The 25,452-nt window shown below is 39.6% G+C and overlaps 1 protein-coding gene across 3 annotated transcripts in view; it reads left to right on the plus strand.

The window, feature by feature from the left end:
- Window positions 1-25,452, plus strand: part of NFAT5 (nuclear factor of activated T cells 5) — a 129,897-nt gene that overhangs the window by 31,088 nt on the left and 73,357 nt on the right. The gene's annotated exons all lie outside the window — the stretch shown is intronic.

Consider the following 25,452-nt stretch of genomic DNA (forward strand, 5'->3'; position numbering starts at 1 on the left):
CGTCATTACTCTTATTTTACAGAGAGGAAAACAGACTAAAAGTAACTTGTCCAGGGGCACATAGAAACAAGCAGCAGAGCTGGGATTTAAATGGAGGCAATTTGGTACCAGGACAACATGCACACACAGACTCCGTGCTTCCTGCTATGATAAATTTCTCCCTTGGTTGGGTGAGATTTGCTGAAATAATGTATATTTAAAGGATCTAGCACTGCGCCTGGTACCTTGTAGGTGCTCAATTGAATTTTCTTTTGTAATGGGAAGAGTGATCTCATTGAATTAGGTGGCATATTCCACCTGGTAGTCAAATAAGGAATTCTTATATAGGTAAACTCGGGTTTGGGGTTTGTTGTAAAGATAGAGTATTTCATCACCAAGGTACTAGGCCTAGTATTCAATAGTTATTTTTTCCTGACCCTCTCCCTCCTACCCTCCACCCCCAAGCAGGCCCCAGTGTCTGTTCCCCTCTTTGTGTCCATGAGTAGGAGTTCTTTTTTAAAAAAATTTTTTTGTGGTGAACTGCACAATAAATCAATCATTTTAAAGAAAACCCTGTTGTGCAACCACTACCTCTATCTATCTGTCTGGTTCAAAGCCATTTTTATCATTCCCAGAAGGAAAATCCTGTGTCCGTCTTCAATCTCCCCTGCCCGCCATGAGCCCAATTTATGGCATCCACCAATCTGTGTTCTATTGCTATGGATTTGCCTATTCTGGATTTATATGTGACCTCTTACATTTGACTTCTTTCCCTTAGTATAATATTTTTGAGGTTTATCCACCTTGTAGCATGTACTTCATTTATTCTTGTGGGGGAATACTGTTCCATTCTATGGATACCACAATTTGTGTTACCTATTCATCCACTGATGGACATTCGGGTTATTTCTACCTTCTGGCCATTGTGAATAGTGTTGCTGTTCACATGCTATAGCATGTGTGTACATGTATTTGTTTGACTACCAGCTTTTAATTCTTTTAAGTATAAGAAGTTTTCTTTTTTAAAGGAAAATGTCCTTTATTGGATGTTTAAAAATTCTATAAAAATATTAAAAAAGAAAATGGAGGCCAGGTGCGGTGGCTCACGCCTGTAATCCCAGCACTTTGGGAGGCCAGGGCAGGTGTATCACTTGAGTTCAGGAGTTCGAGATCTGCCTGGCCAACATGGTGAAACCCCATCTCTACTAAAAATACAAAAATTAGCCAGGGGTGGTGATGGGCGCCTGTAATTCTAGCTACTTGGGAGGCTGAGGTAGGAGAATCGCTTGAACCCAGGAAGTGGAGGTTGCAGTGAGCCAAGATCGCACCACTGCACCCTAGCCAGGGCAACAGAGCGAGACTGTCTCAAAAAGAAAATAGAAAAGTAGTATACAGTAAAGAGTACTACTGTATATATTTGTATCATAGCATCTTGCAGGGAGCATGGCTTGGCGCTGGGTAAATGTTTGTTAAATTGAACTTTTGGTTTTTGAGAAACTTCTTTCTAATTCTGATTTTGCTATCAACTATCTGATTTTGGGGAAATCCTCAGTTTCTGTGCCCTAGTTTTTATTTCTATAAAGAAATAGACTAAACTCTTTAAGAGTCTTTTAAGTTCTGTGAAAGTCTATTCTCTTTTTTCTTTTAATAGGAATGTTTTGGTACTATATCATTTTACCCTCTGGAAGCTAGGTACTTACCAGCTGTTGGCTATTGTAGGCAGTTCTTTCTCATTAAATTTGCCTCTGGAAAGGGCTATATGATCAAGAAAGTTGGGACCACTCACTGTTCTCGTCTTTAATCTCTTGCAAGGTTTCTTCAGGAAAGACTCATTTTTCATCTTCCCATCTTCCCCTTCCATATCTTGCAAACCCTAGTGTAGAGATTGAAAAACCAAAGTGCCTATAGGGCACAGACAGCATAGTATCAATTAGAGAAATTGGCTGAACGGTACTTTAGATAACTTGAGAGTACACTAAAGGAGGCAGCTCCAGTTTTCCTTGTGGATTTAGTATTGCCGGATCCTGTGATTCAAGAGAAGCCAAAGGTCTGAGATTTTTATATAAAATCTGATTTTTAAATGTTGGCAATTAATTTTAAATGTTTTTTTAAACTGTGCAGGCGAAACAGAACACTTCTGCAGTCCAGGTACATACTATAGGAAGTACAAGACCTGTAGAAAGGAAAACTGTGGCTGGGTATGGTGGCTTACGGGTGTAATCCCAGCACTTTGGGAGGCCGAGGCGGGTGGGTCGCTTGATGCTAGGAGTTCAAAACCAGCCTGGCCAACATAACGAAATGTCACCCCCACTAAAAATACAAAAAATTAGCTGGGCGTGGTGGTACGCCTGTAATTCCAGTTGCTCAGGAGGCTGAGGCATGAGAATTGCTTGAACTGGGGAGGCAGAGGTTGCAGTGAGCTGAGATGGCGCCATTGCACTCCAGCTTGGGTGATAGAGGGAGACTGTCTCAGACTAACAACAACAACAAAAGGAAAGCTGTGTATTGTGAAGTGAAATCAGAGTCATCTTGAAATGGGCATGAGGTATTCATCAGATTGCCTTTGGAATAAAAGAAATAATGCCCGTGGAATATCTCAGTAACACCTCCTCGTTGCTAACGCTTTTGAGGGCAGAAATTATAGTTTTTATTTATGTTAGTAGCTCCAATTAATATATTAATAATAGTTCTAGGTGTGTTCTACATATTATTGCTAGTGCTTACAACTCTACAAGGTAGATAGGTATTACCACTGTATTATAAATGAGACAGCCAAGGCTTGCCGTGATAAGTAACTTGTCCAGGGTCACACAAAAAATAAGTGATATATTTATGATGAAACCTCAGTTCTGACTACCTTTGTTCTTTCATTATGACATGCTACCTACCTCTTATTTATTATAAACAATATTGATATACTGACACAAGGATCAGATGCTTTGTATAATGGTTGTAGACTTTTCCAAGGAAACTTGTGACTCTTCTTTTTACTTTATCCCCCTTAATGCAAAAAAAGAGAGATTACAATAAATACTTGAAATGCCTCCTAATTATCTGTTATGTATAGTCATGATTGTGACTTTCTGATCAAGCCAAATGAAAATTTGTGTGCTTTTAACAATGATATTGACAACCTCTAATACTAGAATCTTTATCCCCTGAGTCTTAACCCCTTAATTCTTCCATATTTTGTAATTGGCCCTTTAAAGATAAATAGGTGTAGAAGGATTTCTTACATACCTCTTAGGCATCTGCTTCTAGAGCATAGCCACTGGCAAATGGAAACAACTGAATTCTCTTCTAGAGCACATTTGAATCCATCTCACTAAAGCTTCTCAACTTGTGACTTCTTCTGAAAAATTTATTGTGGTCTTCTCATTTTCTATTTTCTTTTTCTCTCATGTCAGTGGAAGAGATTCTCAATCTCTTTTCTAAGGTACTTTCAATTTCCTGACTTGATTCTGTGACATACTTTTTCTATTTTCCACTCTCTCTTTTCATTACTCCCTTTCATGTGTTTGTTTTCCTCATACCAATAGTAGTCAAACTGCTTTTAACTATGATTTCTGAAAAGGTACTTCTGCATCTGATATAATTTCAAAAGGGCCGTGGTGCTTAAAAAGAAATTAGAAAACTAAATGCTTATGGTAGTATAATCCTGTAACAGTGTACTAGAAAAACTAGTTTATTGGCTGGTCATGGTGGCTCACGCCTGTAATCCCAGCACTTTGGGAGGCCAAAGTGGGCGGATCACTTCAGGTCAGGAGTTCGAGACCAGGCTGGCCAAGATGGCAAAACCCCGTCTCTACCAAAAATATAAAAAATTAGCCGGATGTTGTGGCACGCGCCTGTAATCTCAGCTCCTCGAGAGAGGCTGAGGCAAGAGAATCGCTTGAACCCAGGAGTTGGAGGTTGCAGTGAGCCAAGATCGAGCCACTGCACTCCAGCCTGGGAGACAGAGCCAGACTCCGTCTCAAAAAAAAAAGAAAAGAAAAGAAAAACTACTTTATTATACCAGTTGATAAGCTTGTGCTAGTACATTACTAGATCTGATCCAAACGGCACTTTTTAACTACTCAGGACCGTGGTTTCCTGTGTCTTGTCTTTAATTATCACCATTGTCGATATCGTATAGCTTATTTTTATTCTCTAAGAGTGTGTGTGTGTGTGTGTGTGTGTGTGTGTGTGTGTAACCTTATCCCAGCTAGATTTTCAGTTATTTGAGGGCAGGAATTACTGTGTCTTTAATTTCTTTTAAATCCCTTTGCACCTAAAGGATACACTTGTGTGTGCACAGAGTATTTTGTGCTTTTACAAAATTAAGACTAATTTTTTAAGCCTCAAAGGGCTTAACCCAGCATGTTACATAAGGCACATACAATATTTATTGAATATTAAATTAAGTAACCTGAAAATTCTTCAAATCTGTTAAAGGTTGTCAAGTAGAAATGGTAATGTTAATTCTTAATCCTCCCTGAGCAAAGAACATGTTGATATGGGTTAAAATTACAATAGAATAACTTCTGCTTCCAGCCAAGATAAATTAATGAAAAGACTAGGTTTACCTCTTGCCCAGAACAACTAAAAAGCCAGATAAAATATATAAAACAATGATTTTCTTTATATGTAACATCAGGCAATGAAGAATAATGGTCCCTAAGAGAGAAAACAAATGAGATGAGGCCTACAGTTGCCCTGGCTTACTGCCAGGAGAAAGTTCCTGGGCTGTAGTACAGTGCAGTGGCACAATCTCTGCTCACTGCAAGCTCTGCCTCCCGGCTTCACGCCATTCTCCTGCCTCAGCCTCCCAAGTAGCTGGGACTACAGGCACCTGCCAGCACGCCCAGCTAATTTTTTGTATTTTTAGTAGAGATGTGGTTTCACTGTGTTAGCCAGGAATGGTCTTGATCTCCTGACCTTGTGATCCGCCCGCCTCGGCCTCCCAAAGTGCTGGGATTACAGGTGTGAGCCACCGCGCCCGGCCGCCCAGCAGTCTTCTTAAGCTTCTTAAATTGAAGTGGTAGAGCTAGGAGTCTGGGGAAGCCCAGATGGCCGGGGTTCTCAATGCAGAGTACTGGAAAGGAGAGACACGCTCAGAGAGAACTCTGGAGATCTACAGAGGATCTCCTTAGAGTATCTAGTTGAGTAGAGTATCAGTGAGTAGTGATCATTGTATGCATGTGGGGAACTACTCGAGGATGGGGAGTGGGCTGGGGAGGTGGGGGAACTGCCTGAGAGGATTAGAGGGAACAGTTTCCAGAGCTCACAAAGGACTGGATATGATGTCTTTTTGCAACAGCCAGAGTAGAAAATCTCTTATTTTCAGGGGCATTGGGTAGTGTTGAAGGGTCTTGCCTCATTAGTGGGGAAAAATTAGCCCTGGACTAAACACACTTTAGTTCTTGCCAATGAAAGCCTAAAAGCAAAAACCAAGGCCGGGCGTGGTGGCTCATGCCTATAATCCAGCCCTTTGGGAGGCTGAGGCGGGTGGATCACCAGACTAGCCTGGCCAACTGGTGAAACCCCGTCTCTATTAAAAATACAAAAAAATTAGCTGGGCGTGGTGGTGGGCACCTGTAATCCCAGCTATTCGGGAGGCTGAGGGAGGAGACTCACTTGATCCCGGGAAGCGGAGGTTGCAGTGAGCCGGGATTGTACTGTTGCACTCCAGCCTGGGTGACAGTAAGACTCTGTCTCAAAAAAAAAAAAAAAAAACAAAACCAAAAACCAAAAGGATCAAGCTGTTTCCAAGTAACTTAACCATATCCTGAAACAAAGCTCAAGAATATTTATAGGAGTACTAAAATATTCAGCACACAACAAGGTAAAATTCTCAATATCTGGTATCCAATAAAAAAATCACCAGTCATGGAAACACTTAATGAGGAGAAAATTCAATAAATCAAAACTGATCCAAAAATGACTTGTGGCTTTTTTTTTGGTCTACACCCATATCCTGTCTGATTTCTTTTATATAAAATTCAAAAACAGGCAGACTATAATCTGTGATAAAAGCCAGAAGATCTGTCACTTCTGGAAGGGGTGAAGCATGTGGAGGGTTGCTTAATCAGCTGGGTGGTGGTTATGGGTATGTTCACTTTATAAAATTTTGCAAGCTCAAGACTTAAGATTTGTACACTTTACGTATATGTCATGCTTTAATAAAAAGTTAAAACTGGCTGGGTGCAGTGGCTCACGGCTGTAATCGCAGCTCTTTGGGAGACTGAAGCAGGGAGATCACTTGAGCCCAGGAGTCTGAGGTTGCAGTAAGCCATGATCATACTACTGTACTTCAGCTTGGACAACAGAGCCAAGACTTAGTCATTTTAAAAAAAGAAAAAAAAAAACCACTAATAAAAAAGAGTCAATTCTGAAATTATGACCTATAAGATTAGTAATAATTATCCATTTTTGTTTATGTATACTTTATGTCAAAGCACTTTTCACAAATATCAATATTATGATTGTGCATATAAAATAGTTTGTAAACTTTAAGTCATGATACTTCAGTTATTTATTTTTAGAACAATTTTCAACTTTCTAGAGCAGTTTCTCTGTTTCTATTTATGGACCACATTGTGGCACAAAGGACTGCACAAGCTACCTTTTCATTTGCTATTGTAAAATGACAACTGAAAATCATCACAATTCATTTTTTAAAAAATTGCCTTGTGGCTAGGCACAGTGGCTCACACCTGTAATCCCATCACTTTGGGACCTTGAGGCAGTGGATCGCTTGAGCCCCGGCCTTCTAGAACAGGCTGGGCAACATGGTGAAACCCAGTCTCTACAAAATAATACAAAAATTAGCTAGTCGTGGTGGCTTGTGCCTGTAGTCCCAGCGACTAGGGAGGCTGAGTTAGGAGGATTGCTTGAGCCCAGGAGGTTGAGGCTGCAGTGAGCCATGATTATGCTACTGGGCAACAGAGTGAGACCCTGTCTCTAAAAAAAAAAAATTAATGGCCTTTTCCATCAGTAAACTGACCTCTGGTTAATATAGCACAATCAAGATATTCTTTTTTGGTAAGAAACATGTATTAAACTTTTATAGAACAAATATTATTTGTACTAGAGAATAGCCAGGTGGATGATCTGGAGGGTTACCATACACTATCAGTGAGTCAGTTTTACTCATTTAGAATCTAGTCTTTGCCTATAAGGGGTAATTCTAGATAATTTCTCTCAGGCTCAAATAACAGGAGCTCTAATTTGTTTCACTATTTTAGGTATATTCAAGTTTACATTTATCAAATCTAAGTATATTGAAAATTATCTACCACCATGTGAAATAGTAGTTGTCATTTTAGTCAGGAAAAAGATACAACAATTATTTCCCCTTTTTGTTACGTAAATATAATTGTTTTTTCCTCTAGGTTTAAGAATTTAGGTAATCTGGCCAGGCGCGGTGGCTCACACCTGTAATCCCAGCGCTTTGGGAGGCTGAGGTGGGCGGATCACGAGGTCAGGAGATCGAGACCATCCTGGCTAACACGGTGAAACCCTGTCTCTACTAACAATACAAAAAATTAGCCGGGCGTGATGGCAGGTGCCTGTAGTCCCAGCTACTCGGGAGGCTGAGACAGGAGAATGGCGTGAACCCGGGAGGCAGAGCTTGCAGTGAGCCAAGATCGTGCTGCTGCACTCCAGCCTGGGCAACAGAGTGAGACTCTGCCTCAAAAAAAAAAGTATTTAGGTAATCTGCAGAAGAAGGTGGTTCAGGTCTTTGGTTGCTGTTCGTTCCTAGACTCTTCAGAAAAGAAATAACTAGCAATGCTTAAAGAGGTAGTAAATACAAGCCAATCCATTTTCATTCCAGCTGAATTTCATGCTTCAGAGTAATGGCTGTTAGCCAGAATCACTTGTGAAGCTTTATACACATATACATTTTGTGATCTTATTCCCTGTAAACCCTTATTCAGTAGTCGGTCTGTGATGAAATCCCAGGCATCTTCATTCAGGTTAAAAAAAATATACATATGTCTACATGAAATTCTGGTATTCCCTGTTGAAAACCAGTCTTAAGTTAGAGGCATTCTGCAGTTGTACGGGGAGTAAGGGAAACAAAGTTAAAATGGAAAAAATTAAATTAAGAGGCAGAAGTAATGAATTTGGTCATTTGTTCATTGTCACACATCATAAACACTTATTTTTGATCTCTGTAAACATCAGCTTATATCTCAAAGTATGAAGTCTGAATACTTGCTTGTGGGTGATAATCTTTGTGTAGAATAGAAAAGACAAAGTAGGACCAGGTGCAGTAGCTCACACCGTAATACCAGCACTTGGAGAGGCCAAGGTAGTAGAATTGCTTGAGCCCAGGAATTCAAGACCAGCCTGGACAACATGGTGAGACCCTGTCTCCACTAAAAAAGAAAAAAGAAAATATTAGCTGGGCATGGTGGCATGAGCCTGTAGGCCCAGCATATTTGGGACATTGAAGTGTGAGGATCACTTGAGCCTGGGAGGTCGAGGCTGCAATGAGCCATGATTGTGCCACTGCACTCCAATCTGGACAGCAGAGTGAGACGAGGAGAGAGAGAGAGAGACAGACAGAGCCAGTGTCTTGTTGATTTCTTCAGTGTTGGCTCAAAGAAGGGAAAAAAATTGTGTGTATAAATAGAAAAAAAGAAAACTAACTTTTTAAGGCTTTAAAAATAACTGAAAGTGAAGACCCTGAGATATGAAAAGTGATTTTTGTTAATCAGAAAATTGGTGATTTAGTTGATAATGGGGTAGAAGTTGGAAGATAGGACGTGAGGGGACAGGGTATTTGGATTAAATATAACATAGAAGGATAACATTTTTAGTTCAGGTAGTAGGATATTCTGGTAATGACAGAAAGGAAAACAAGATGGGTGTTTTTGGTTTTTGTTTGTCTAATATTTTTGTTTTTCCTCTCTAAGATTATGGTATAAAAACAGGAATTTATGTTTTAGAATTGTTTGGGTAGAATCACTTAAGGTAGATGATTTGCTTATTCATTCGTTTATTTATTAAGCACATTATTGAAATGCCTGTTATGTGCCAGGCACAATAATATAGTAAGTAAAATAGATGGCATTCCTAACCTCAGTGTTAACTCTAATTGCATAGACAGGAATGTTGGGGAAAGAATTTATCTTTCAGCCAGCTATTCTCCTGCCTGGGACCCAGCTTTAACTAGTCTTGGCTCCGCAAAGCAAGTCGTAACCTAATTGGAACATAATTTCTTCTCTGTAAAAACTGAGGGTTACACCAAATACTTTCACCACTTCTACCTCTGAAATTCTGTGTTTTGAATGTGAATTTTAGATTAATTTAGATTAGATTAATCCCTTAAAACTACATTCGTTACATTCATACCATTCTTGCATGGCCCTCTATATATTTCTCCTCTCCTACTACCTTTTTTCCCTCATAGCTCCTGTGTCTTGATACAGTTTTGACTGGCTGTTTATGTGCTTTCAGTCAACCTCACTGGACTGAAAGCTTTTTGGGAACAGACTTGGGTTTCTGTGTACATGTGATTTACTGCGTCTGTATCTATGCACATGAAATGAACAAATGGTGACAAAATTAGTTTTTTCTTGTTTTTGAAAATGCTGTTGATCTTGTGAATTTAATATTACACTGTCTTTCAAGATCAAAAACAAAATAATACATGTAAAATAATATAAATTGTAATTCTGCTTGTTTCTTTTCATTGATAGATTATTGTGTATGTTTACAAGGACATGATTAGTTTAGAAAGGAATGATTATTAAATATATGGTTATGTAATATGGTTAGCTGTTAATAGCCATGGAACAGATCTCTATTCAGTATTGGTTTTATAAGCACTCAGCAAAATTCTGTTTTAAGTATGTGTTCTAAATTTTAAAATGAATGTATGTTGACATTTTTTATTGCTTACATTCCAGAAATGAGCTTATTTTACTGGTAACAATTAAATGTGAGTTTAGTAAGGGTAGAAAATTGGAGGAAACTGGAGTCTCCTTTTCTCTTTAGCAGATGTCTTAGTCTGTTTGTCAGCTATAACAAAATGCCTTAGGCAAGGTAATTTATAAGCAATAGAAATGTATTGCTGATAGTCCGCAGTCTGGAGTCTGGGGAGTCCAAGATAAAGGCACCAACAGATTCTATGTCTGCTGAGGGTTTGCTCTCTGCTTTGAAGATGATGCTTTCTTATTGTGTACCCATGTGGTGAAAGGGCCAAGGCAACGTCCTTCAATCTCTTTTATAAGGGCACTCATTCCATTTTGGGAGGGCAGAGCCCTCATGACTTACTTCCTAAAAGGCCCCACTTCTTAACACTATGACATTGGATGTTAGGTTCCAACACGAATTTTGGCAGGACACTAACACTCAGACTATAGCACCAGACAAGCAAGCAGTCACTGTAATTTAAGCCCATTAGAATGGAAGGTCCATGAAGACAGATTTTTGTCTGTTTTGTTGTTGATGTATCCCCAGCCTGGTGTACATCAGACAGTCCATAAATATTTACTGAGTGAATGAGTACATGAATAAATGAATGAGAATATTTACTGAGCTGTGCTTCATTTTATAGCAGGTACAATGTTTCTTCACCACCAATATATTCATTTATTATCTCTTTTATTTATTAGCAGTGTTTCTGAAATAATATTAAAATTAGAAGTTTTCTTGAAGCTTGTTTTACAACTTAGGATTATTACCCAGTAGCTTTCCTTAATATTTTGATAACCTCATCAACAAACATTGAGTGTCTCTTGTAAGTAGAGTACTGCCGAACCTTAGTTAGAGAAGACATGACATAGTTTTGGTCCATGAAGGGTTTTCAACCCATTTGGAGAAGTAGGAAATAGATATAAAGATGATTTGTAACAACCTGAGGGGTGTCAAAGAAATGGTACATGTAGGAAATTAATGTTATATTCAAGTGAAAATTTGATATTGTTTATGTATATTATTCAACTTTTAAAAAATTTGCATTAAAATATGGAAAGGAAGCATAAGTGTACCATTGTTTTAATGGTTATCTTTGATGAGATTATGGGCAAGTTGAATTTTTATTTCTTACATGTATTTTTAAAAGCAAGCAATAACTCTAAATAAATTAATCTAGGCCACATGCAGTGGTTCATGCCTATAATCCCAGCACTTTGGGAGACTGAGGCAGGAGGACCACTTGAGTCCAAGAATTCGAGACCAGACTGGACAACAAAAGGAGACCCTGTCTCTACAAAGCACATACACACAGACAAACACACACACACACACACACACACACATAGACACACAGACACACACACACACAACAAAAACCTAGCTAGGCCTAGTGGCACACACCTGTGGTCCCAGCTACTCGGGAGGCTGAGGTAGGAGGATCAGTTTAGGTCTGGGAGCTTGAGGCTGCAGTGAGCTGTGATCGTGTCACTATACTCCAGTCTGGGTGACAGGGCGAAATCCTGTCTCAAAAAAAAAAAAAAAAAAAAGCAAAACTCTAGTTCTAGGACAGATTTGATATAAAAAACAAAAGTAAAGCAGGCTATTTGTTTAGTAAAATCAATTGCTACACCTCTCTCCTGTTTATGTATTCACTTGGATGTCCCATAGGCATCCAAATTCATCATTTAAAACTGAATTCTCTTTCCAGGTTTATTCTTAACTCCTATATTCTCTATCACAGGAAATGGCACCACCTTTTATCAATTTTCCCAAGCCAGAGTTCCTATGTGCTACTTGGAACTCTCCTTTTTTTCGCTCTCCCTTCCCCACCGTAGCCAGTCATCCAATTTAGTTCATCCATTTAAACAGCTTTAAATTCGTAGCCTATTGACTATTTCACCGCCACTTCCTTGGTTCAGGATTTCATTATTTCTTGCTTAGGCTATTATTGTAAAAACCTTCTTACTCATCGCCATCTCTAGGACCTGATCTAGTCTCTGTATTCCTGGTAGGATGATCTTCCTCAAATATATGTTTGAGTTTATCATTTCTTTGCCTAAAACCCTCAAAGGCTCCCTGTGTGCTGAGGGATAAAACCCTTACTGCTTAGCATGATACACAAGCCCTGTAATAATCTGGCCTCACCCTGACTTTAGTAGTTTCATCTCATGTTACTGCTTGTAACTTCCATGTTTTGAGTAACTGAGTTACCTAAAAAACTGAGATGAAAATACTCTTTTTGTTCAGGTTTGCTTTTATAGTTTCTCCTTCCTTTTCCCCAGTCTGTCTGCTAAATAGCCATTTCAATATTCAAGGTTGACTTCTGGTGTTACATCCTCTGTGCTGCCTTCTCAGATCCTCTACAGATAACATTAAAGGTTCCCTCTTCTCCAGTTGTGTAACACTTCATACTTTATTAAAGCACATACTGCATTATTTTAAGCTTGACTCATTATCTCTAGATTGTGAACTGCTTAATAAGGGTGACTTTTTTTTGTATTGTGTCCCTAGATCAGTGCAGGTGCTAAATAAATGTTGAATGAATGTTTAATTACTGCTCTGTCAGGTTGAAGGTGATAGTGAAGAGGAGCTGGCATAGACAAAAATACTTAGCCCCTGTGACTGTGGCAAATAAGGTGTCAAACAAGTAATTATATGACCAAGAGAAGACTCATGGTATGTGTTGTAACCAAGATTCTGTTGCCTTTTTCAACTAAAATATTTGGTTTTGTTTGATTTTAAACAGAAAATGTAGCAAAAGTGAGAGAGAGAACAAGGTAGATTGGTCTTTTCTTTTCTCTCTTTTCTTTCTTCTCTTTTTCTTTTTTTTTTTTTCTTTTGAGACAAGGTCTTGCTCTGTCACCTAGCCTAGAATGTAGTGACACAATCACAGCTCACTACAGCCTTGACATCCTGGGCTCAAGCAGTCCTTTAGCTCGGCCTCCCAAAATGCTGCGATTACAGGCACGAGCCACCACTCTCGGCCCTAGATTGGTTTTTGATTGCCAGATACCTAAAAATGAAGACATAAAATAAGTTTGTTTACTCTGATAGATTCATTTCTTTGCAAATTGAGATCTTATAATGTGAAACTACAGTTACATAGCTGAATTTTTGAATCCTTAGTAATTAATAAATTCCTAATGAAACGTATGCCTGTATGCACTGTTTGGAATAATCTTGAACTTACTAAAGAGTTGTGAGTATAGTGCAAATAATTTATTGCTTTTTTTCTGAATCATTTGAGAATAAGTTGCTGACATGGTTCCTCATTGCCTCCCAATACTTTGGTATTTCCAACAAATAAGAATATTCCCTTATGTAGCCACAATGTAGCTACCAAAATGAAAATTAACATCAATACATTTTTTTTCACCTAGTCCTTAGATGCTATTTCGGTTTTGCAAATTGTCCCAATAATTTCCTGTATAGCAAAAGGATCCAGTTTAGAATTATATGTCCATTTAGTTGTCATATCTCTTTAGTTTCTTTCAATCTGAAATCATTCCTTGGTGTTTCCTGGACTTTTATGGTTTTCCTTTTCTTTTTATTTTCTTTTTTTCTTTTTTTTTGAGACAGAATCTTGCTCTGTTACCCAGGCTGGAGTACACCGGTACGATCTTGGCTCACTGCAGCCTCCTCCTCCCGGGTTCAAGCAGTTCTTGTGCCTCAGCCTCCTGAGCAGCTGGGACTGTAGGCACCCGCCACCATTCCCAGCTAATTTTTTTTTTTTTTTTTTTTTTTGAGATGGAGTCTCACTGTCGCTCAGGCTGGAGTGCAGTGGTGTGACCTCGGCTCACTGCAACCTCCTCCTCCTGGGTTCAAGAGATTCTTCTGCCTCAGCCTCCCAAGTAGCTGGGATTACAGGTGCGTGCCACCATGCCTGGCTAATTTTTGTATTTTAGTAGAGACGAGGTTTCGCCATGTTGGCCAGGCTGCTCTCGAACTCGTGACCTCAGGTGATCCGCCCACCTTGGCCTCCCAAAGTGCTGGAATTACAGGCATGAGCCACTGCACCCAACCCATGCTGTCTTTTGTGTCCTTTTGATATGCCCCTGTAATTCTTTGAGTACTTTCTTACCTTTAGCAAAACAAGACATTCCAGGTTCATCTTGTATTTTGCCTGTCCCAGCCCTGATACTACCTATTTCTCTGAAAAGCCCTGGTTACTTTTGGGGTGCTGCTTCTCCTAGGACCTTTCAGAGGACAGAAGCTAGGGAATATATGTATATTTATATGTCTGTACACACACACACACACACACACACACACACACACACATACACATTTATGCCTGTATTTTTCAATCCGTACATATTGACTGATGAGTTCACATCAGTACCTCCCGTTGCAGTGCAATACCGTAGGGTTCCTTCTTCTTTTCTCCCTATGTTTGTAACTCACTGTTTGACAAACTTGATTTTCTTTCATCTTATTGAGAAACTTGATTTCCTTTCATCTTACTATGTTTACTTTTTTGATCAATCTCCTGTTGTAACCAATCTCCCATTGCTACTGCCTCCCGCATTCTGACACGTTAATACCCTAATTACCCAACTTGGCCTCTCATAGCTTGCCTCCTACATGGATGCTCTTGACACCCGGGGCTGTCCTCCTGCTCACCTGTGAATACCCTCCAGTCTACTTGGTTTCTTACTCCCGACTTTGGGCAGCCCTACTAGGTAGATAGCCTCCTATCTTGCTCATCCTGCTAGGATTTTGAATCCTACCTAAAACTGCTCTTTGCTTCTGCTCCCTCAACCCCTATAGATGTCTTCCCTACCCCATTTGAACTCCAACACCCCATGCCAGTCTACCCATCTACAGAAATGCCCTCTTTAGTCAGTCTTCTACTTTCCCACCTTAGGCAACCCCTCTACACAGATGCCCTCCTTATATTCAGCTCAGGCTCCAAGGCCTCACATGCCCTCCTCACCCTGCTTGGATTGTAACTCCCCATGCTAGGCTCCCCCTCTCTTGCCCGGTGAGCACACTATTTATACCTGCCGGGTAACCTCTGATAACCAACCTCAGGCAATCCTTCTATGTGGATATCCTTATTACTACTTAGGTTATGATACCCCCTGTTGGTTGCCCCTTGCATGGATACCCTCCTCACCCTTCTCTGGCTCTGGCATTTTATCCTGGGCTCTCCCTACTCACTCCACAGAGACCCTTCTCATTCTACTCATGCTTTTACTCCTTGTGCTAGGCTGTCCATCCATATGGAGATTTGCATTCTGTTTGGGTTCCAACCTCCCACCCTAGACAGACCCCCTGTACATCAGCTTTCTTTCTTGTGTGGATGCTGTCCTCATCCCACTTCCTTGGGCACTAACATCCTAACCTGAGCCATCCTCCCCTGCACAGATATTAATATATTCTTCACCCTGCTTAGGCTCTGACACCACACACTAGGCTGTCCTATATAGATATTTTCTTCATGTTGCTCAGACTCTGCATCTGGAATATCTCTTGCCCCTCTCATCCACTCATTTATGTCCTCCTCACCCTGCTTAAGCTCTGAAATCCCTTCCCAGGCCTCCCCCTATTCTCTGTAGGTATCCTTCCCCCTCCCCTCTAGGCTTCTGATACCCTCCTCTGAGCCCTCTTATTCCTCTTGGACTCCCTCTGAGTCCAAAGTTCTTTTTTTTTCTTTGGGATGGAGTCTGGCTCTGTCGCCCAGGATGGAGTGCAGTGGCGTGATCTCGGCTCACTGCAAGCTCCGCCTCCTGGGTTCACGCCATTCTCCTGCCTCAGCCTCCCGAGTAGCTGGGACAACAGGTGCCCACCACCACGCCCGGCTAATTTTTCTATTTTTAGTAGAGACGGAGTTTCACCGTGTTAGCCAGGATGGTCTCGATCTCTTGACCTTGTGATCTGCCCGCCTCGGCCTCCCAAAGTGCTGGGATTACAGGCGTGAGCCACCGCGCCTGGCCTCAAAGTTCTTTTTTTTTTTTTTTTTTTGAGACAGAGTCTGGCTCTGTCGCCCAGGCTGGAGTGCAGTGGGCAATCTCGGCTCACTGCAAGCTCCGCCTCCCGGGTTCACGCCATTCTCCTGCCTCAGCCTCTCTGGGTAGCTGGGACTACGGGCGCCCGCCACCACGCCCAGCTAATTTTTTTTGTATTTTTAGTAGAGACGGGGTTTCACCGTGGTCTCGATCTCCTGACCTCATGATCCGCCCGCCTCGGCCTCCCAAAGTGCTGGGATTACAAGCGTGAGCCACCGCGCCCGGCCGCCACAAAGTTCTTAAAGCTCTATTGAAAAGGTACTCTTGTAAGATATCTAAAAATTATAAATAAACCATAAATGTTTTACTCAGTGGTGTATGGATTCTTGATAACTTGAGAGTTTTGTTCCTTCTAGGATAGACTCAAGTAATTTCTTCAGAAAATAACAAATAAATTTAAAATATAGATAATCAGAATAGTTAGGTGACTGGTATATTCCATTCTGTCTTTCATGCTAAGAGGTTATTTAGAGAACAATTTTCTTTCTTTTTTTTTTTTTTCCGAGACAGGGCCTTGCTCTGTCACCCGGGCTGGAATGCAGTGGCACAATCATGGCTCACTGCAGCCTTGACCTCCTGGGCTCAAGCAGTCCTCCTACCTCAGCCTCCCGAGTGGCTGAAACTACAGGCTTGCACCACCTCACCTGGCTAATTTTTGTATTTTTTGTAAAGACAGGATCTTGCTGTGTTGCTTAGGCTGGTCTCAAAACTCCTGGGCTGAAGTGATCCTCCCACCTTGGCCTCCCAAATGCCTGGATTACAGGCATGAGCCACTTTGCCTGGCTGAACATAATTTTAAAGTTTTTAAGTGAAAAATAATACCTAGTAGAAAAAAATATATGGTATACTATATTAAATTGTCTGTGGAAGGCCAGGCACAGTGGCTCATGCCTATAATCCCAGCACTTTGGGAGGCCAAGGTGGGCGGATCACCTGAGGTCGGGAGTTCGAGAACACTCTGACCAACATGGAGAAACCCTGTCTCTACTAAAAATGCAAAATTAGCTGGGCATGGTGGCAAATGCCTGTAATTCCAGCTATCTGGGAGGCTGAGGCAGGAGAATCGCTTGAACCAGGGAGGCGGAGGTTGCGGTGAGCTGAGATTGTGCCATTGCACTCCAGCCTGGGCAACAAGAGCGAAACGCCATCTCAAAAAAAAAAAAAAAAAAGTCTGTAGAATTCAAGTTAGTTTTCCTATTCCCCAAATCGATATAATTTATACTGTCGTATATTATTTAAAATTACTTTAAAACACTAGGTTGTTTTAGGAAAACAGTAATGAAATACAATCTGGAGGAAGTGATACGAATAAGTAAATATGTGGCAGCAGACTAGTAAATTGGCTTAAACTTAGAAATTGAGAAAAATTTGTTAAAACAGAGCATTACCTACCAGTTATTCTTGGACTGCATACTCTTTTAGAAACTGAATATCCAGTGGACCTGCAGCCAGTACATTTTTTCCAGTAGAGATGCCAAGTATGATGACTGTCAAGCTTGAAGTGTTTTTAACAAAATGAATGCTGTCTCTCTTCAATGCAGGACTATGTTGGCACATGGGAGATGCCAGGCATTTTGTTTTAGAATATTTAATATGAAATTATAACCTTGGGATTTACCAGCTGATTGAGATAGTTAATGGAGAGGTGGAAGAGTAAGGCATTTCATTCCCAAACCATTTTCTGAAGGTTTTTTCTAACTCTTTCAGATTCCTAGAGTAGCTTCACATTTAGAGTTTTTTTTTTTTTAAAGTAAAATCTAATATTTAAAACAAGATTAAAATGTTTAGAAATGGATTTTTCAGGATTATAATGTTTGCATTTCATATCAGAGAGCATTCATTGTTTGAGTAACTAATATCTGTTCTGAGCATCAGTTTACTTCTTGTTAGATTTTTAAAGCATTCCCAACACAAAGGAACATTCTTTTTTACCACAGATATTTCTCTTTAGCTGCTTACGTGACAACTAAACAGAAACATCTTATTTACAGAGCTTTTTCCCCCTTTTTTATTATCCATCTCTGTATAGATGCAAGTCTATAGTATTAGTTGTACAATTTTATTTTACTACTTGAAAGTAAATAAGACAGTCTTGAGAAAAGTCATAAAGTAGATGGGCTTTCTGACTATTTTGATTTTTACTCTCTGACCCGAAAGCAGTTGAACACCAAATGCCAGCTCTTAGGTCAACAAGGGTGAGGTAGGGATGAAAATTCTAAGAAAGAATAAGAACTTAGACTCCTTTTCAAGAGATCGACTTATTTAAGCCTTGTAGCATCTCTGTGAGGCTGTGCTCTATCCGTGTATAGCCCTAATTTTGTTGTATCTATTTTATTTGATTATATACTTTAGTAAAAAGAACACCTGTGAACCCATAGTGCAGCTCAGCTTATTTCTACTCCTCCTTGTCTCCCATCAAAGGAAGCCACTGTCCTAAACTTTATCATCTTTCTTTTATCACATGTGTTTTCTTTTTTTACTGTAATACAGATATCACATTCTTTATTGATAAAACCTACCTCATAGGATTGTTTTGAGGTTAAATGAGAAAAATACGTATACTGAGCCTGGCCCTGCAAAGTGCTCAAAAAATAGTAGCTGTAATTATGTCATTACTGTTGTTATTTTGCTGAGTGAGTACAGCATGAAAAGCATGTCTTTTCCCAGCTGTTTCCTGTGGTTTATCTCCTTGCACTCTTGAGGTCTTTTCATCTCTTCCTGGAATGACCAGTAACAGTAAAGCAGTAGAGAAGGGGATTTGGGTGATCATCCGTTTGGGCATAGAGTGCCCAACTGAGAAGAAACAAACAAACAAAAAATTAAGTTGCCCTATTAAATTACCAATTTTTTTCTTCCCTCTCACTGTCCTGTGCCTCAGAATAGGATTTCTGCCTACTTTAAATTTGACCCACTGTAGTGAAATTCTTCCACCCTCTTGTAGACAGTGTTGAATAATAAAGGATTGAATTAACCCAGAAATAATCAGTGACATAAATGGATCTATTAGAGTTTACAGAATGACTAAACAAGCCAACCAGTCAGTGCATTTTTACATTGTTTTCCTTTCCACCCAACATTGGGAAACATTAATTTATTTTCAATATCTGAAAATGTTGATTTCATTCCTCTATTTCCTTTTTCCAGTTGCCCTGGGCTCTATGAGAATGCACCAGCATGAGACAGATTCTTGATCTTCTGAAATTGCTTCCCTTTCTGCCTATCTACTTTTCTTATACACATTTTAATAATTTATGTTAATGGAGTTATTATATCACATTTGCCCTAATTCTACTACATGGATACTTAAGCAGTGCACTTACCTTGGCATTTTGGTCAACTAAAATTTTTAATGAAATTTAGGTGAGTTGATTACACATTATCGCACAAATTATTAGCAGCATTAATAGAAAAAATATATAAGAAAATAATCAGGTCAGGCATGGTGGCTCACGCCTGTAATTCTAGCACTTCGGAAGGCCAAGGCAGGAGGCTTGCTTGAGAACAGGAGTTCAGGACCAGCCTGGCCAACATAGCAAGACCCCATCTCTACAAAAAAATTGAAAAGGTAACTGGGCATAGTGGTATGCACCTGTAGTCCCAGCTACTCGGGAGACAGAGGTGGGAGAATCGCTTGAGCAAGAAGGTCAAGGCTGCAGTGAGCCATGATCACACCACTGCATTCCAGCTTGGGTGACAGAGAACGACCCTGTCTGAGAAAAAATAAATAAATAAAAAGAAAATAATCACCCTAGTCTTGGCCGACTGAAGAAAGAGTTCATTAGAACACGAAAATAAAATCACTTCTAGATTAAAAGAGAGAGAGAGAGAGAGAAATAGAGTGAGTACACGTAAGTTTATTGCACAAGAGCAGATTTTACCAGCTGTTATATTAATCCTTGTTAAGTTTCATCTCATTCCTTTGGGCAGATATTCCAGTCTTTCATGATCTGTGATGAATTATGACATAAGATTTAATTCCTTTTAAGCCTATGTCAGTTGAAAATTCGTATCTTTGTTCAAGTTGTTATATAATGACCACCTTCTTCCAGATTGAACCTATACATTTTTTGGGTACTGTTGTTTAGAAGTCATCTGTTTTATTAAGTCTATATTTCTTCATCTTGTTTACAATAACTTATAAAGATTTTTATCACATATTTTACTGAATTTAGGATAACTATGCCTGCAGCATTTTCCTGATCCTGTAGTAGAAGAGCCTTAAAAGACAAATTAGTTTGCAGCTTGGCCTTCTTCATATATAGAAGCTATGTGAAGAGAGATGGTTTTGTCCATAAAGTTTATCAGAGCACTGTTAGATACCCTGCTTGCTCTTGTCTAATTCTTACTTGTGCTTCTTCTATTACTCTCTTCCTTTTTAAAAAAAAAAAAAAAAAAAAGCTTCATTGATATATAATTTACATACTATAAAGGTTAGCCATTTAGAGGGTACAATTCAGTGGTTATTAATATAAATACAGAATTGTGTAACCATTGCCATTTTTATCACTCCAAAAAGAAACCTTATCTAATACCCATATCCCCTCTCTTTCACTTTCTCTCGCTGTCTTTTCTCTCTCATCTAAAAGTGATTTTGCTTTTGTTTCCTAAGCAAGTCTTTGCTCAGAAGCTGCCTTTCCATTAGGGATTTCCCATTCTGTTTCTTTATATCTTGTGTTTATAAACCTAGAATTTCATTATTCTCATATAGCTGAACTGATTTAAAAGATAACATAAGAAAAATAGATGCTGTGGCATAACATGAAGTAGCTGGCACTTATTTAGGACTGTCATTTTCATAGATTTAAAGTACATATGGGCCAGGTGCAGTAGCTCACGTCTGTAATCCAGGCACTTTGGGAGGCTGAGACAGGAGGATCACTTGAGTCCAAGAGTCTGAGACCAGCCTGGGCAACAGAGGGAGACTCTGTCTCTACAAAAAGCTTAAAAAAAAAAAAATTAGCCAGGTGTGGTGGTGTACATTTGTGGTCCCAGCCACTCGGGAGGCTGCAGCAGGAGGATCTCTTAAGCTCAGGAGTTGGAGGCTGCAGTGAACTTTGATTGTGTCTGTATACTCCAACCTGGATGACAGAGTGAGACCCTGACTCAAATAAAATAAAATAAAATAAAATAAAATAAAATAAAATAAAATAGAATAAAGTATGTGTGCTCTTATTCAGGATTTCTTTCCTTGGCTAGTGGAGACTGTAAAAGCATTTATTTTAGGTTGAATTTAGGGTTGAATAGCAGTATTAATAGCATAATTTGTATTCCTTTAATCTTTAGGTATCCCATGGGAAGCAGATTTAGGAGAAAGGCCAGTGGCTGTGTTCAGATTGTATGGTTATAGTTTAGAGGGAATATCTTTGGGGTACTGGGGTAAAAGAAGAGTTTAAATGATGATTTAAGTCTTAGAGAAGTTATTTAAAGTAGCAGAACCACCCCAGTTATGTCTGAAATAAAATCCTGTGCTGGTAATGACTATATGAACTGTAGCTTCCCTTGGACAGACATGATAAGCTTCTGGCAGGCTGACTTCTTTTATTTCCAAACACTTGAGTCAGTTAATCAGAAAACATCTTTGGTGAAGGAATCCATGCTTCCTATACCTTCCACTTGACCTTGCATTTTACTTGTTTGTTTTGAGGGGCAGACATTGGAGAGGGGTGGAATATAACAAGTTCTGCATTTAATTTCTTTCCATGTACTTTTTAGTAACATTACTATTATACCTCCAGCGGAGACTCAACTTTATACCCTTCTTTGGGAAAGTTAGAGTGTTTTAATCCACAAAGTTTTGCTTTGATTTGATTAGTTTATTTTAATAATTGGAGAAATAGAGATAAAATCCTGATTAGTAGCATGCTGTTAGTGATTGGGCTATTACTAGGATAAATTTTTTTCCATCACGTAAATCATAAATGCATTTGGGTAGATCTTTTTCTCTTTTCATCGAATCTGTTTCTTTCAAATTTCCTTTTTGTTTGGGCAAAAAAAAAAAAAAGAAAAAAATAGACTCAAGGCCGGGTGTGGTGGCTCACGCCTATAATCCCAGCATTTTGGGAGGCCGAGGTGGGCGGATCACCTGAGGTTGGGAGTTCAAGACCAGCCTGACCAACATGTAGAAACCCCATCTCTACTAAAAATACAAAATTAGCCAGGCATAGTGGTGCATGCCTGTAATCCCAGCAACTTGGGAGGCTGAGGCAAGAGAATCGCTTGAACCCGGGAGGCGGAGGTTGTGGTGAGCCAAGATTGCACCATTGCACTCCAGCCTGGGCAACGAGCAAAACTACATCTAAAAAAAAAAAAAGAAAAAAAAATGGACTTGAGTGTGTTTCTCTCTTATGTCTAAGGAACTCTTATTTTCAACCTGGAATGAGAAAGATAATTGTATTACACTGAATATTTGGTGATAATGGCATTTCTGTTTTAATTAGGTTCTCCCTATCTCTACTCCCCCCATATTGTTTGAAAGATGGAAGTAATTTGCTAAAGGCTTTTTTTTTTTTTTAACAATCTTGCTTTGTCGGCCAGGCTGAAGTGCAGTGGCACGATCTCGGCTCACTGCAACCTCCGTCTCCCAGGTTCAAGCAGTTTTCTTGCCTCAGCTTTCCAAGTAGCTGGGATTACAGGTGTGTGTCACCACACCCAGCTAATTATTATTATTATTATTATTGTTTGTTTTTTGAGACGGAGTTTCGCTCTTGTTGCCCAGGCTGGAGTACAATGGTGTGATCTTGGCTCACTGCAACCTCTGCCTCCCAGGTCTAAGCGGTTCTCCTGCCTCAGCCTCCCAAGTAGCTGTGATTACAGGCATGCACCACCACATCTGGCTAATTTTGTGTTTTTAGTAGAGACAGGGTTTCTCCATGTTGGTCAGGCTGGTCTCGAACTCCCAACCTCAATCTGCCTGCCTTGGCCTCCCAAGGTGCTGGGATTACAGGCATGAGCCACCACACCTGGCCTCAAGTCTTTTTTTTCTTTTTTTTGCCCAAACAAAAAGGAAATTTGAAAAAAAAGAAACAGATTCAATAAAAAGGAGAAAAAGATATACCCAAATGCATTTATGATTTATGTGATGGAAAAAAACAGGGTTTCACCATGTTGGCCAGGCTAGTCTCGAACTCTTGACCTCAGGTGATCCACGCGCCTCAGCCTCCCAAAGTGCTGGGATTATAGGCATGAACCACCGTGACCAACCATCTACTTAAGGCTTTTAACAACATTTTAACAAACTGAAAATTTTTAGTCAGGGCATATTATATTCCGACAGAGGCTGAATTTGCCACATGCTTTGAAGATTAACATTTCAAGCATTAGGTAACAACATCTTTCCTTCTTTCTTTTATTTCTTTCATTCTTTTTTTGTTTTTGAGAGGGAGTTTTACTATTATTGCCCAGGCTGGAGTGCAATGGCGTGATCTCGGCTCACTGCAACCTCTGCCTCCTAGGTTGAAGTGATTCTCCTGCCTCGGCCTCCCGAGTAGCTGGGATTACAGGTGCCCACCACCACGCCTGGCTAACTTTTTGTATTTTTAGTAGAGACAGGGTTTCACCATTTTGGCCAGGCTGGTCTTGATCTCCTGACCTCAAGTGATCCTCCCGCCTCGGCCTCCCAAAGTGTTGGGATTACAGGTGTGAGCCACGGTGCCTGGCCCAGGTAACAGCATTTTTCAAAAGAAACTTTTAAGTTTATTCTTTACTGTGAATGAAGATCGTTTAAGAGTACAACTTCTAATTTTAGCTTTCTTTTATGACCTTCCTCCTTATCCCTATCCACCTCAAAGTTAGGATATATACTTTAGTGATTAACTAGGAAGCCCAAAGTATTTATGAATCCAGTAAGCAGTTAACTAGAAATATTGTCTCTTACCACGGATAAAATGTCTTATGGTGCTACCTTTGTATTTTAAAGTACTCATGCAGATAATTAATAATCTTCTTCAATTTTTGGAATGTTGGGTTTCTTGGCATACTAGGCAAGTCCCTTAAACTTAATGCCTCAGTTATTTTGAAAATAAGTATATGTGATATGCTTCTAATTGTTCTTTTTTTTTTTTTTTTTTTAAAGAAGGAGTTTCACTCTTGTTGCCCAGGCTGGAGTGCAATGGCGTGATCTTGGCTCACCGCAGCCTCCATCTCCTGGATTCAAGCGATTCTCCTGCTTCAGCCTCCCGAGTAGCTGGGATTACAGGCGCCCGTCACCACGCCCAGCTAATTTTTTGTATTTTTTAGTGAGATGGGGTTTCACTATGTTGGCCAGGCTGGTCTCGAACTCCTGACTTCAGGTGATCCACCCCCCTCAGCCTCCCAAAGTGCTGGGATTTACAGGCATGACCATCGTGCCCAGCTCTAATTGGTCTTTTGAAGTTCCTTCTAATATTGATTCTACTACCTTTAGAGGGTATTTTGGGAATTATTTCTGTTAAAAACCTATACAATAAGGGATTTTTTAAAAAGTTAAAATATATTTTAATATAATTTTATGGGCAATTATAGTGTTACAAAATATTTTTAAAAGATACAGGATTCTTTAATCTGGAATACAAAAGTAATCGTAACCTAATATAGGTATTTATGCATTAGGCAGTCTGGTTTAAGAGTTTCTTTTACCTTTGCCTTTCCAGGGTTGGAGATGCCTCAAAGAGTAAGAAGTATTTGCTTGAGCCATAACATTCTTTTTTTTTTTTTTAAGCTTCAATCCACAAAGTTTTTCTTTGATTAGATTGATTTATTTTAATAATTGGGAAAAATGAATTATGATAGTGTTGAATTAAAATATTTTCTCAAGGGTGTTGGGTAAAAGAGCAGGATTATACTAATTGACTGGAGAAGCCAATTTAAAGCTGATCCACAGTATATGCCATCTCATATGTAAAGGGTAAGTTTTACTTGTACTATTACAAAGGAAGATACTGGACCATCTTGGGTTATTTAGCATTTCTTCCATTCTGTCTAGTTTTATCCAATTTTCAATGTTAATAACTTTTTCTAGAGACTGTCTTGAACGTAAGGAATAAAGCCAAGATGAAAACAGGGACAGAACTAATGGGAAATTCATTTTTCAGTTCAATAAGATTATATAATAAAAGAAAAAATAAAAAAAAAATTTTTTTTTTTTTTGAGACAAGGTCTCACCCAGGCTGGAGTGCAGTGGCATGATCATGGCTCACTGTAGCCTTGACCTCAAGCAGTTTACCCACCTGAGCCTCCCAAATAGTTGGGACTGTAGGTGTGCACCACCACGCCTGGCTGATTAAAAAAAAAAAAAAAAAATTTTGTAGAGATGGGGGTCACTGTGTTGCTCAGACTGGTCTTGAATTCCTGGCCTCAAGCAATCCTCTCACCTTGGCTTCCCAAAGTCATGGATTACAGGTGTGAGCCACTGTGCTCAGCTGCTAATAGCTCTTTTCATTAATTTTGTGGGATTGTTTGTGAATAATACAGTTCTCCTCATGAGAGAAAAGACATACTCATTTTGTGCATATAATATTAGATTGTTGACTGAATCTCTTTTAAAAATTGTTTTCTCCTCTCTTTCCCCTCCCCACAG

The sequence above is a fragment of the Hylobates moloch genome, unplaced genomic scaffold (assembly GCF_009828535.3).
Source record: "Hylobates moloch isolate HMO894 unplaced genomic scaffold, HMol_V3 SCAFFOLD_6, whole genome shotgun sequence".
In the NCBI taxonomy this organism is placed as follows: Eukaryota; Metazoa; Chordata; class Mammalia; order Primates; family Hylobatidae; genus Hylobates; species Hylobates moloch.